Genomic DNA, 12,961 nt, shown 5'->3' with positions numbered 1-12,961 from the left:
AACACACATTGGTTATACACTCTAGTCTTCAGGCATTGAGATATTTTGGACGAAAAGATGTTGCGTAGTTTCCCGAACGCTGCCCAGCCGAGTTGGATTCGACGATTGACCTCCTTCTCGAAATTGGACCTACCTAGCTGGATCGTTTGTCCGAGGTAGACATAGTAATACCTACTTGTCGACAATCTCGAGAATTGAGCTCCCAACTGAAACTGGGTAGGGCGCAACACGGACATTCGACATAAGCTTCGTTTTGTCCATGTTCATCCTCAGGCCTACCTGTTGGGAAAATCGATTAAGGTCTTCGAGCATTGTGCCAAGATCTTCCAACGATTCTGCCATGACCACAATATCGTCGGCAAACCGATGTGTACACTATACCACAGTGTACCGATCAGTATATGTACACCTCCACAATATCTAGAGATCATAGTGAGCATACATTTTAACTTTTAAGTCTCTTACTTTAAAAACCGAGGACTGCAATACAAACTTCTAACCCCCTTTTTAACTCCCATAAGGGTTGAATTTTGCAAAATTTCGTCTTAGTGACTACGACCTACGTTCTAAAAGGAGGTGTATTCCACTTTGATCACCTGGCTTTGATCAGCTAGGTGATCAAAGTGGACTTACAGCGACAATTTAGTGTCCTTTGAATTTATTCTGTGCCTTTGATCACCCACGGATACGATGTCCTGGGCAAGCCAAGCCAAGTAGACTCTAGTTAAATTATTATTTTAGTGTCCTTTGATCATCTACAAACAAATCACACCTCCTCTGAATAGTCACAATATGTCCAATTGTTGTACTACATATTTTGTTTTGTAACATTTTTGATATTTTCTAAAAACCGCAATAAACAAATTGGACATGTATGTGACAATTCAGAGGTATGATTTATTTATAGGTGATCAAAGAACACTAAAAAAATAATTTAACTGGAGTCCACTTTGATCATCTTGGTGATCAAAGCCAGGTGGAATAGACCATTAACCCCTATGAGAACTCTTTTGAGACTTGTAGTTTCTGAGACTTCGTGATGAGTGAGTGAGGCACTTAGTCATTCAATTACCTTTCTTTCTACTAAAATTATACGTACCTATAGTAATTATCATTAAACTCAAATAAGTAAGTTACCTACCAACCTAAGTAATTAAAATAAAGACCCTACCAAAAAATTAACAAATTACATACAGAAAACAAAAACGAAGTAATTCTTATCCTATTTAACTACAATCGCCCACGCGCCCATACCATTTGTCCGCCGCTGAACCGTACCCTAATATTCATCTCGGTAGATGGCGGCACTTAATAAGAATTTGCAAGGAAGTTTGTAAAAAGTCACTAATTAACACTTTGATTTGCTCGTTTAAACACAGTGAATGATTCAAATAGGTACATACAGTGAATGATTCAATTACATAAAATATCTTTATTTATTAAATTTTCAATATTATTACGAACAGCGTTATTCATAGTACATGTAATATTTAGTTACTAATTTACTAATGATGTCGATAGATGGCGGTTGACAGCTTTGCCTTCATGAATATTTACGTACCTCAAAAATTTTTGTCAGGCGCAAGAAGATTTTAACCAATGACGATAGATGGCGCTTTTCCACGTCTTATGAAAATCCCAAATATTTTACGGGACCCTATTTTTTTCCAAAATAAAATTTAGCCTATGTTACTCGTGAGTTATGTAGCTTTCGAATGGTTAAAGAATTTTTAAAATCGGTCCAGTAGTTTTTGAGCCTATCCATTACAACTAAACAAACAAACAAACAAACAAACAAACAAACAAACAAACAAACAAACAAAGTTTTCCTCTTTATAATATTAGTGTAGATCTGAGTTTCTTCCGCTTCATTTCTTTTCAGCATCAGCCAATATGTTGTACCGATGGTGGTCCCACGTCATGAAGCCTAAATAAATAGAACTCGCTTTATTGTACACCACACAAAAAAAAGAAATATTCAAAAGATACGGCACAATTTAGGCGGTCTTATCTCTATAAAGCGATCTCTTCCAGACAACCTAAACACTTGGTTAGAATAAGTAAAAAGGAATATTAGAAATTAATCCAGTCTGGTATTAAAGACATGACGAAGGATAAACGTTTATTTATTCTGTTCAGAAGTTGCATTGTTAATTTTTTACCATTTAAAAGATTTACACCATTCTAATTTAGCCAAAATATACGAACGACGCCTGGCGTCCATCACATTTATTTAAAACAAGTTTAGTTGAAACGGCAAAAAAATATTCAGTGTGATACATCAGTGATATCCATAAAAAAGTAAATAAAATAATACCAATAATACTGATTTTATTGATATTGGGAATGAATATTATTCTGAAATGAGGGTAAACTTATATCCTTCCTTCCATTTTCACTGGCCAGTATAGTAAAAAGATTGCGGGTAGTTCGTTTTTATAGTTGCAAATTGCCATTCACTTTACGTTGGGCGTTCAGTTTGACGCGCTCAGCGGTAGTAGTGGTATCGCTGTTTTATTTCGGGACAGTATTCAAGTATTATTTCGGGATTTTTATCGATAGTGAATGTGCAGTGAAATAAAGTGCCGAATAGACAGTTTGAACAATTAGAGGCTATGGATTGAATAACATTTTGTGGTTCTTCTGCCAAAACTGCCCAAAACTCCGCTACAAGAGTGGCGTTGTCAGCAGCATTCATTAAATCTTCCTGCGTGCAATTTTATGGTAGATTGATGTGATGCCACTTGTGGTCTAAAAACTGAATAAATATTTTTGATTTTGTTTATTTTAATTTGATGCTTTTTGTATGAGATACGAATATGCGATGTGAGTGTGTATAACGGGCGTTCTATCAGTATAAATTTATATGAAGATAGATTTTTTTAAACTTTGTCATTTTAAAATTTTAATAAATTTTCTTATTAGGCAAAGACATAATAGTTATGAAAATAAAATGTTGACTAAATTATACTTTATTACAGGTAATGCTTGGTCGCTGCAGCTGCACTCTGGACAAAGCAGGAAATTGAGGAACATTTGAGTAATCGGGCGTTTGGAGTGATGGGTAAGTCATCAATTTTGTTCTTCTAATTTGCCAGATTTTTTCCCCGTACAATTTAAAATTAACCTAATCACGTTTATGACGAATTTCTTTTCATTGTATGAAAATTACAAAAGTGTGACGAATTCCAACCGGTGCTGTGGTGTAGTTAATGGTACGAGTGGTACGAGTATGACGGGTTTTATTCTGTTTTGTGTCCGCGTCGCAGCGGCCAGTGATGACGTCATAATTCCGAAGCACCCCCTCCAGTTATTCATGGCGGGTTTACGATCGCAGTGAGGGGCTAATTGTTTATCGATGTACGCCGGTTTGTCGATAGTTTACGACATGTCGATAACCACACGTTCGGTTGTTACGGCCTATTAAATAGGGTGGCAGTTTGCTGTCAACTTAGGGCTTTTAGATGTTAGTCTTTATTTTTATTTTATTTATAGAAGACGACAGGGTGGGTACCTAAATGAAAATTATTAAAAATACATTTTACAGGACGTTTTGGAAATAATTATAACACAAATTTAATATCTGACAACGGTGGACTACTTTTAAAATAAGTCAACATGAATATTTCTAGTACAAAGTACTAAATTATCTAAACATTGTTGCATTATCTGGGTATATTATTGCTGAGTTTTCTTTGTGTATTTAAGTAATATACAAAAATCCACCCCAGAAGGAAGTCGAATAATAAACTACCGTCTTAAATAAATATCACCACACAGCTAATTGTCCCCAACGCAGGCTGAATAGTGATGTTCCTAGCTCATTAAATATTTATCGATACCTTCGGCGACGCGTAACGATCGATAGTGTTGAATCATCTCTGCACACATGAGGCTGAGAGCTTTGAATATTAATAACTTGTAATAAAACAAAGACATCAGTGTTGTGAAGGCTACTAGGAGACCTATTCTGTCTACATTGTTATTGATAAGTTACATAATAATATGTAGTTATGGATTAGGATGATTCAACTTTCTTTCGCTATAATAAATCAAACACTTAATGTACTTGCACGAAGTTTAGATGAGCTCATAATTTACAAATCAATCGTTTTTAAATGATAATTACAAAGATCGAAATAATAATTTGTGTTACAACTCTGTCAGTGATAGGGCATGAGAGAAAAAAAAATAGGAGATTCGAGACGTTTACATTTCATCGTTTACGGACGGATTATTTAAAAAAGCAGTTGTAATATTTTAACACTTTATACCTGCTTCAAACTAATTCATTCCACAACCCTATCTATTGCCAACCCAGCTCGCATAAATGCGTTACAAATAGACTATTCACGCTTAAACCGAAACTATCGATGAAACGCGCATCACTATTCCATAATTCACCGCTGCGCGCTCCGTACATCGTCTCGCGTATAAAATATTAACCGAAATGTACTGGATTTAGTACTGGGCTCCGGCGCGAGAGTTATTATCGACTGTTTACTTCGCATCTCTATTTTATTATTCAACCTGTCTGCGAGGATCTGATTTTTGGAGTTGCCTCGGATGAGGAATGAGCTGGGGAGCTTTTAAGGTCTTCCATTGATTTTTTCCCAAGAACCATGAAACTATGCCAGATTTTAGATACCACTACAATGGTTTTGTTTGAAAGAGAGGTGGGAATAGTCCCGTTTACTGTTAATAAGAATCAATTATATGCGAGCCGTCTTACTATAATTTAGAACAATAGTATTTGCTTTAAATAAATCTTATTTTATGGACTAATTTTCAACATGCAATATCATAACCAAACTGTAGAATTCCCCCATGATTATGTAGGACTAAAGAGCTGGTCTTTATAAATCTGTAGCTCATGATTTTCTGGCAATTGCGAGGATCATGAATAGAAAAACAGCATTGTTCTTAGTTCCTCTAGTCAACCTGATTGCCCCAAAAAGAAACGGTGCTTTATTGTATGTTTTTCTTCCCAAAATTCCACAGAATAGTATGGTTTTCACAAAGATTTCAAATTGTGGTTCGTTAAGTTTTCTTTTCGTCAATTTTATTTGATTCGCCAATTTTGAAAACAAAGGCCTTTTGAGGCACATAAATAAATGCAGAAAAATCAACAATCTGCTTTCAGGATATACCATAGACTACAAAGGAGTCAAGCTGCTCACGGGGTTTCCGTTGCCACAATCAGTCTTTTGTACAAGAAACCACAGATTAAAATGCACCTAAAATTTAAAAAAATACATTCTAAACGTCTTTATTACCACGTCTTAGAGTTCAAAATGTGGAAACGTATCTTTTTCCCGCGGAATTTTTGGGATTGTGACAGCAAGGAGTTGTCATACTGCCCAAAGGCGGGAATCAAGGATTTCTCGCGCCATTTCGCGCCAAAACAAAGGTTTTAGGCGCCATCTTGTAGCCACATTTGCGAGGAAAGTTTTTGAAGTTGTATGAGGGGTGCGAAGTGTTCCCTTTTTGCTTACAATTTACTTTGGGCATGTGTTTAATTGTTACTGAGATGTTTTAAGTCTTAAACTGGTGAATTCGGAGTTTGTGTAATTAACTGCTGCGCTATGGTCATATTAAAAGTACCTACTACCTGCTTATAAAGCAAGTCAAGTCTTCAAAGAGATACATAAAACAAACTTGAGTTAATTGTGTTATTATAATAGTATCGATCTTTTCTAAACATGATAGTAATGAGGATCATTTCGATTTTTAGCTGTGAATGCAGATTTATAGGGCTAAGAAATCCTTAATATACAGTCCAAAAATGTTTGTTCTACGACAAAAATTGACGAAGTTATGGCCAAATTACTAAAAAAGTTCACTGACCGCCCGGCGCGGGAACGATGACGTCACTATATCCGATCCGAACGCTGCCGGCGTACTGCGTGGATAGAAAATATTTTTTTCTAGCCAAACTGTCAGTTTTAGAGAAAAACTTGTAATGACATTTATTCATCAGAATAAAGTAAGCTATCGATAGGTAATTTAAAAAAATATAAATTGTGAAAAATATCGCAAAAAATCCATACGCTCATACGATTCAATGGAACGCGGAGACGCGATTGAGGTCTCCGCGGTGGTATATTTGGCGATTTATTCAAATAAAGTGTTCATAAGTGTTGTTAGTCATATCTTCTTCCAAGTAAAATATAAAAATGTATAAGTATTAATTTATTTACTTCTGACAATAAGGTATAGCTGAGGCAGATTGCCTAGGCTACAAGCAAGACATTGCTATGAAGATCATTTCGATGTACACGCAATACCTACCTGTTATTTAGTTTTTCTGAGTTTAACCTACGTACCGTAGGCGCGCGAGTTCATGTCCATCCTGAGGAATGCGGTAGTGCCGATGGACATGAACTCGCGCGCCTACTGTACCTATCTATTCGCCGTTCCCATGGGCGGGCCAGCTGCTGCAGAAAAGGACAGCTGCTCCCTCCTGGAAATTATATAATCTTAGCCTAGAAGCTGGGTATGACTCCCCCGCCCCCCTCCTCTCCCCTGGTCATAAACTGGGCATGACTTCCCCCTCGGCCAGAAGTTGGGTAACATTTACCCCCCCTCCCAGGCCAGAAACTGGGTATGACTTGACCCCCCCCCCCCTCCCCCAGGCCAGAAACTGGGTAAGGCTAGCCCCTCCCCCCAGCCCATAAGCATAAGCTGGGTATGACTTACCCCCCCCCCCCCCCCCCCTAGGCCAGAACCAGAAACTGGTTATAACTTGATCCCCCCTCCCCTCAGGCCTAAAGCTGGGTAAGGCTAGCCCCTCCCCCCAGTCCATAAGCATAAGCTAGGTATGACTCCCCCTCGGCCAGAAGTTGGGTATGACTTAACCCCCCCCCAGGCCAGAAACTGGGTATGACTTGCCTATCCCCCCCTCCCACCAAGGCCAGAAGCTGGGTAAGGCTTGCCCCTCCCCCAGGCTAAAAGCTGGGTATTACTTAGCCCCCCCCCCCCCCCCTAGGCCAGAAACTGGTTATTAGAACTCATATTATGTATTATTATGTTCAATACAATCATAAAGTTACACTCACCCCAACCGCGTCTCCGCATTCCATCGAATCCTATGAAAATGTGGTCTTTGGACATAGCGATACTTATTTTTCACAATTTTTATTTTTAAAAATTACTGATCGATGGGTTACTTTATTTTACGATTCCACGGTACTCTGGTGGATGAGCGGAGGGCCGCGTGGAGATGTGTGACGTGTGTAAGCAAGCAGCCGAAGAGGGACAACTCTGACACGCCAGTCAGGGCCGCCGCAGAAGGCGTCACGATGCGCAGGGTTGCCACCACCTTTAGCCCTGGCAGCCTCGACGCCTCCATGCTGGAGCGGGGCGCGCGGCGGAGCCTTGATGATACTGCGCACAACATGACGCTGGAGGTGTCCGATGTACAGGCCCTCTTCATGGAGATTCGGCAACTTCGCGAAGAGATGCACGACGAATTTAGATGTTTGAGAGCGCAGATTGACACGATGAAGTCGGAGATATCTGAGCTGACCGACAGAGTCGTGAAGATCGAACAGAGGGCGGACACTGTCGACGGGCGCCTGGTGGACATCGAGCAGAGGCTGGACGCTGCGGATCGGCAACAGGCGCAGGCCGGCCCGGGGCCCGGGTCGGAAACCGTCCAGCGGATGGAGAGGACCATAGCTGAGCTCAAACTGGAGCTCAACGAGCGGGACCAGGAGGCACTAATCTCTGACCTCGAAATCGGTCACCTCCCGGAGGAGAAGGGGGAAACCGTCCTCCACAGTGTCCTCGCGCTGGCCAGCCGCTTCGGCGTGTCCATGGAGGGGCGCGACGTGGTGTTCGCGGAGCGAGTGGGCGCGCCGCTGGGCGAGTCGGGCGGCGCCAGGCCGCGCCGCGTCGTGGTCCGCCTGGCGCGCCGCCAGCTGCGCGACGAGCTGCTGCAGGCGGCGCGCGTGCGGCGTGGCGTCGCGGCGGAGGGCGGGCGTCGGGTCTTCGTGAATGAGCGCCTGACGCGCTCCAACCGTCAGCTCTTCCACAGGGTGCGCGAGGAGTGCCGCCGCCTCCAGTGGAAGTACTCCTGGACGAGGAGGGGACGCATCTTCGCGCGCAGAGGTGACGGTTCCCAGGTCTTTCAGCTGCGTTCGATGGACGACATTGGTAGGGTGTTCGGCCTCGCAGCACAATGACTAGCGGCTCTCTGCAATGTACACATAATATTAATTAATTTTTGTCAATTTTTTTATAAAGTATATCAAATTCCTGTATATCTGCTCACCTGTGTAATGAAGTGGATTTGTTTGTCAGGTAGTCAGAGCATTAACTCAATTGAACACAGCTGTTGGTTCTATATTAACTGTATAATTTTGTTATTATTATTGCTGCCATTACATTGCTATCAATACATTGACATTGACTCTATTTTATTGGTTTACAATTATTATTACATTATGATCTTATCAATTTCTCACAAATCGAATTTATTACAATTTATTAATATGAATGCACTAATGATAATATCCTTTGACATGTTTAATAATCATTGCACCTCTAACATTATCTGGTTTTTATATAACTCGCATTTCTCACAGGCCTGGGGTTAGATAATTTATTGGTGGGTTTTTTTAATGCTGGGTCTTTGAGCACCAAGCATGAGGAGCTGATTGTGGCGGTGGATGACTTGTCTCCTGACATAATAGCCATTAATGAGACATGGCTGAGGACTGGCGAGGAGGACAGGGCACCTAAACTGGCCGGCTATAGACTAAGGCACGTCCCTAGACCAGATCACATAAGGGGTGGCCGGGGAGGTGGTGTAGGGTTCTACATACGGAAAGGTCTAAATGTAAAGGTGTGTACCCATCCTTGCTCTGCAATATTGGTGGAGCAGATGTGGATCTCCGTGCGTCTACTGAGTAAGGTTATAGTCATCGGCACGGCCTATAGACCTCCTTGGCTTGATCCTGACGTGTTCCTTGAGGCACTGACAGAATCTGTTGCTTGTTTCGCTGGGGCGGACGGACTTATAGTTATGGGAGACTTCAACATTAACCTGCTTGATACTACTAGTGGCAGGAGTAGAGATCTCGAGCAGTGTATACGCGGCCTGAACCTCAATCAGTTGATAACTGAGCCAACCCATTTTACAGATCACAGCAGCACACTAATTGACTTAATCTGTACGGACTTGCGGGCACACCGGGTTGTTGTGAGACACTCCCCAGACCTGGGTAGTCACGCATTACTTCTGGCCGAGTTCAAAATGAAAAAGGAGAAAGCGAGGCCTCTTTGGGTCACCTATAGGCCTTACAAGGATATTGTATTGGAGCACCTTGAGCGAGACCTCAGTTTGATTGATTGGAGCAACCTCTTACGTCTAAGTAATGTAAATGAGCTTGTAACATCTTTTACCGGTTGTGTCATTGGTATGATGGATCTCCATGCCCCTGTGAGGTCGCGCAAATTCAGACACCCACCACATCCATGGATAACAGACACTATCAAAAAGATGATTCGTGTTAGGGATGCTTATAGCAAGCGATATAGGAAGTTGAAAACTGCTAGCCTCAGGGACAGTTACAAAACAATGAGACATCTGGTTCTGGGGGCCATTGAACGTGAGAAGTCTTGTTTCTTCAATGCACATGTCAACAATAACCTAAGTAACCCAAAAAAACTTTGGAGGAACTTGAAACGCACGGTACTGCCAGATAATGGGAACCTACCTGATATTCCCTCTATGTTTAACAATCCTGATCTTATCAATGCACATTTTCAAAAAGTGCCAGGTGAGGATAAAGTATCAATTTCTCAACTGACCTACTTTGAGTTTCACAGGCATAACAATGCAGCTACTTTTTCTCTACACACAGTCAGTGAGGAGATGGTTCTTAAGACCATCAGAGGATTGAAGTCGAATGCCCGGGGGCATGATGGCCTATCTTTGGACATGCTCCGGCTAACCTTACCCTACTCCCTTAAAGCCATAACTGCGATGGTCAACCAGTCTATACTAGACAGCACATTCCCTGAGAATTGGAAAATATCGATTGTGAGACCTATTCCTAAAACAAGCCATCCAAACTCGGTGGAGGAACTAAGGCCTATTAGCATCCTGCCATGCCTTTCTAAAATTCTTGAGAGGATAGTGTGCAACCAAGTCACTCGATACCTTGAGGACTGTGATATACTTCCACAATGTCAGTCTGGGTTTCGGAAGGGTTATGGAACGGCCACTGCACTGGCAGACGTGGTTGACAACATACTGGCTGGACAGGACCGTGGCATGGTTACAATTTTGACATTGCTTGATTTCTCTCGGGCATTTGACTCAATCAATACATCTCTTCTCTCATCCAAACTAAAATACTATGGTTTCGATAGCAGATCCGTTAAATGGTTTCATAGCTATTTAACTCAGCGTAGTCAATATGTTGAGCTGAAACAGACTGATGGCACTCTATTGCGCTCGCAGCTGAGTACAGTCTCTCGTGGTGTGCCCCAAGGTTCTATTTTGGGCCCAATTCTGTACATTTTGTACAGTGCTGACATCGTACATAGCATAAAGAATTGTCAATATCACTTATATGCTGATGACTTGCAGCTGTATCTGCCGTTTGCCCCTGCCGACCAAGTGAATGCTGTCAATAAAATTAACCAAGATCTAAATAACATAAATACTTGGTGCTTACTGAATTGTCTAACTCTTAATCCTAAAAAATCCCAATTCATTGTAATGGGTACTCCCAAGAACATTGCCAGATTTGATGATACTACTTTAAATATTGTGGGTCAGCCTATTGTTAGAGTTGATAAAGTGAAAAATCTGGGATTGGCCATGGATTGCCATTTGAAATTTGAAAACCACATCATTGATTGTGCTAGAAGTAGTTTTTACCGTTTGAAACTTCTATACAAACTAAGACCATATTTAAGTGAGAAGATTCGAATTGCTCTTTGCGAATCACTGGTTCTCAGCAAGTTTAACTACTGCGATACTGTTTATGGTCCATGTATTTTGACAAAATCAGCTAAACTTATTCAAAGAGTGCAAAATGCCTGCGCTAGGTTTTGTTTCACGATTCCACCTCGTACACATGTTACGCCATTCCTCAATGCTGGAGACATGTTGAAGATGGATGCGCGTAGGAAGCTTCATCTCGCTACTATGATGTTTGGTATTCTGAGTAAGGCCAAGCCAAAGTACCTTTTCTCGAAGCTGGAGTGGGCACGTGAGCTGAGCCGATATCCCAGAAGAGAATGTACCCATGTCTTTAACACTCCCAAACATCATACTGCGGCTTTTAGAGGCTCCTTCAGGTTTGCTGCTTCTAAATGTTGGAATGACCTGCCTCCTCCTTTGCGTGCCCTACAAGTAAAAACCACCTTTAGAAATAAACTTAAAAAACACCTTATTATTTTACAAAAGGTCATTGAAAAATCCTACCTTAAATGTACGCACGGCATGCCTGGGGGCGGGTCCACTTCCACCACTAGCCACATCTGAATTTCTCCAACTCCTAGTGTGCGGTCCTCAATTATTTGGCACCGTTAGTTTTGGACATGGTTTTTATTTTATTTTATTTTATTTCTTTTGCTATTGTTTGTATGTGGGTACTCAGTATATTCTTTTTTGTTCTGAAATTGTAAATTTATTGTAGGTTATCCTTTGCTCATGTTAAATGTTAATGTTATTGATGGTAATTTCTTATTAATTTCCCTTATTTTAATTGTATAATGCATGATTACATAAATGATTGTTGATTGATTTACGATGCGTGATGTTAGGCACTCACCTTCTGTTACGTATTACGATTGTAGTGCTGCGGATCGGATTGCTCCTAATATAGTTTTAATATTTGGCACTCATTTCTCAAGCAAATTTCATAAATCTGCTCACATTTAATAATTTACGTGGCAATTTCTCACAGGTCGTGCACATGTCGATCCACTGACAGTTCTTTTTTTTTTTTTTTTTTTTACTCTTTCAATCTTTTTTCTGGCATTGACATTGCATAACTAACTTGTGACTTTATGGTTATGGCCACATGTAAATAATGGTGTTCTTTAATTTAATTATTGTAATTTGTATTTTTTTTTCTTTTTATTATTATTTTAATTCTTATTTTAATTTTCATTATATTGAAATGTGTTTTGATTTAATTGGGTAATCATTAATTTTTAATTTGAATGTTTAAAAGTCAATAATTTAATTTTAATTTTAAATAAATGTTTTGGTTATGTCATTGAATAATTAAAATCTAATTTTAATGGAATTGAATTTCAATGTAAATTTAATTGTTATGGTGTTTTTTGTTTGTTTACTCTTGTATGATTGCCCTGTTTTTCTTCTTCTTTTCCTGTACATTGCGCCCCCCTGCTGACAACAGAGGGCCCCCGCTGAAAATCAGTTTCGAGACAAGCCCTGGCGCGGTCTTGATGTATGCTGAGCGGGTGCCTTTTTGTCAGAGGGGCACAAGCAGCTATCTGTACATTAATTTGTGTATCTCCTTCATTGTGTATCTATGTTTTTCCTGCTTGTATGTCTTTCTTTCAAATAAAAATTATTCTATTCTATTCTATTCTATTCTATTTTAATGAATAAATGTTATTAAAAGTTTTTTTCTAAAACTGATAGTTTAGCTGGAAAAAAATATTTTCCATCCCAATAGTACGCCGGCTGCGCTCGATTCGGATATAGTGACGTCACGCGGCCCTGCGTACGTTGACTTTTAGCGGCAAAAACGGCCTATGTTTATTACTTAATATCTTCGTAAGTAATGGTCCGATTTGGATAATTCAAAAAGATATATCTTTCTTATGTCTTAAAGATTAACGTAGATACTAGTTTTATTGCATTTTCTACAACAGTACTGATCCTCATTGCACTGCAACAACGCCAGTTGTGAACTTGTGATTGTCAGTTAGAAATACCGCCAAAAATACTAATATTATTTTAAAACTA

The 12,961-nt window shown here is 40.2% G+C and overlaps 1 long non-coding RNA gene across 1 annotated transcript; it reads right to left on the bottom strand.

Moving 5' to 3' along the window:
* Positions 1–7,962: 7,962 nt before the first annotated feature.
* LOC135083258 (uncharacterized) lies at positions 7,963–12,051 on the bottom strand. The gene is made up of 4 exons (XR_010259555.1): positions 11,793–12,051; positions 11,444–11,634; positions 11,204–11,365; positions 7,963–8,197 (listed from the first exon to the last, which is right to left on the bottom strand). It is a non-coding gene; the product is annotated as an uncharacterized LOC135083258 (long non-coding RNA).
* Positions 12,052–12,961: the final 910 nt, after the last annotated feature.

This window comes from Ostrinia nubilalis, chromosome 23 (genome assembly GCF_963855985.1).
Source record: "Ostrinia nubilalis chromosome 23, ilOstNubi1.1, whole genome shotgun sequence".
In the NCBI taxonomy this organism is placed as follows: Eukaryota; Metazoa; Arthropoda; class Insecta; order Lepidoptera; family Crambidae; genus Ostrinia; species Ostrinia nubilalis.
This window is presented reverse-complemented; position numbering and strand designations above follow the sequence as displayed.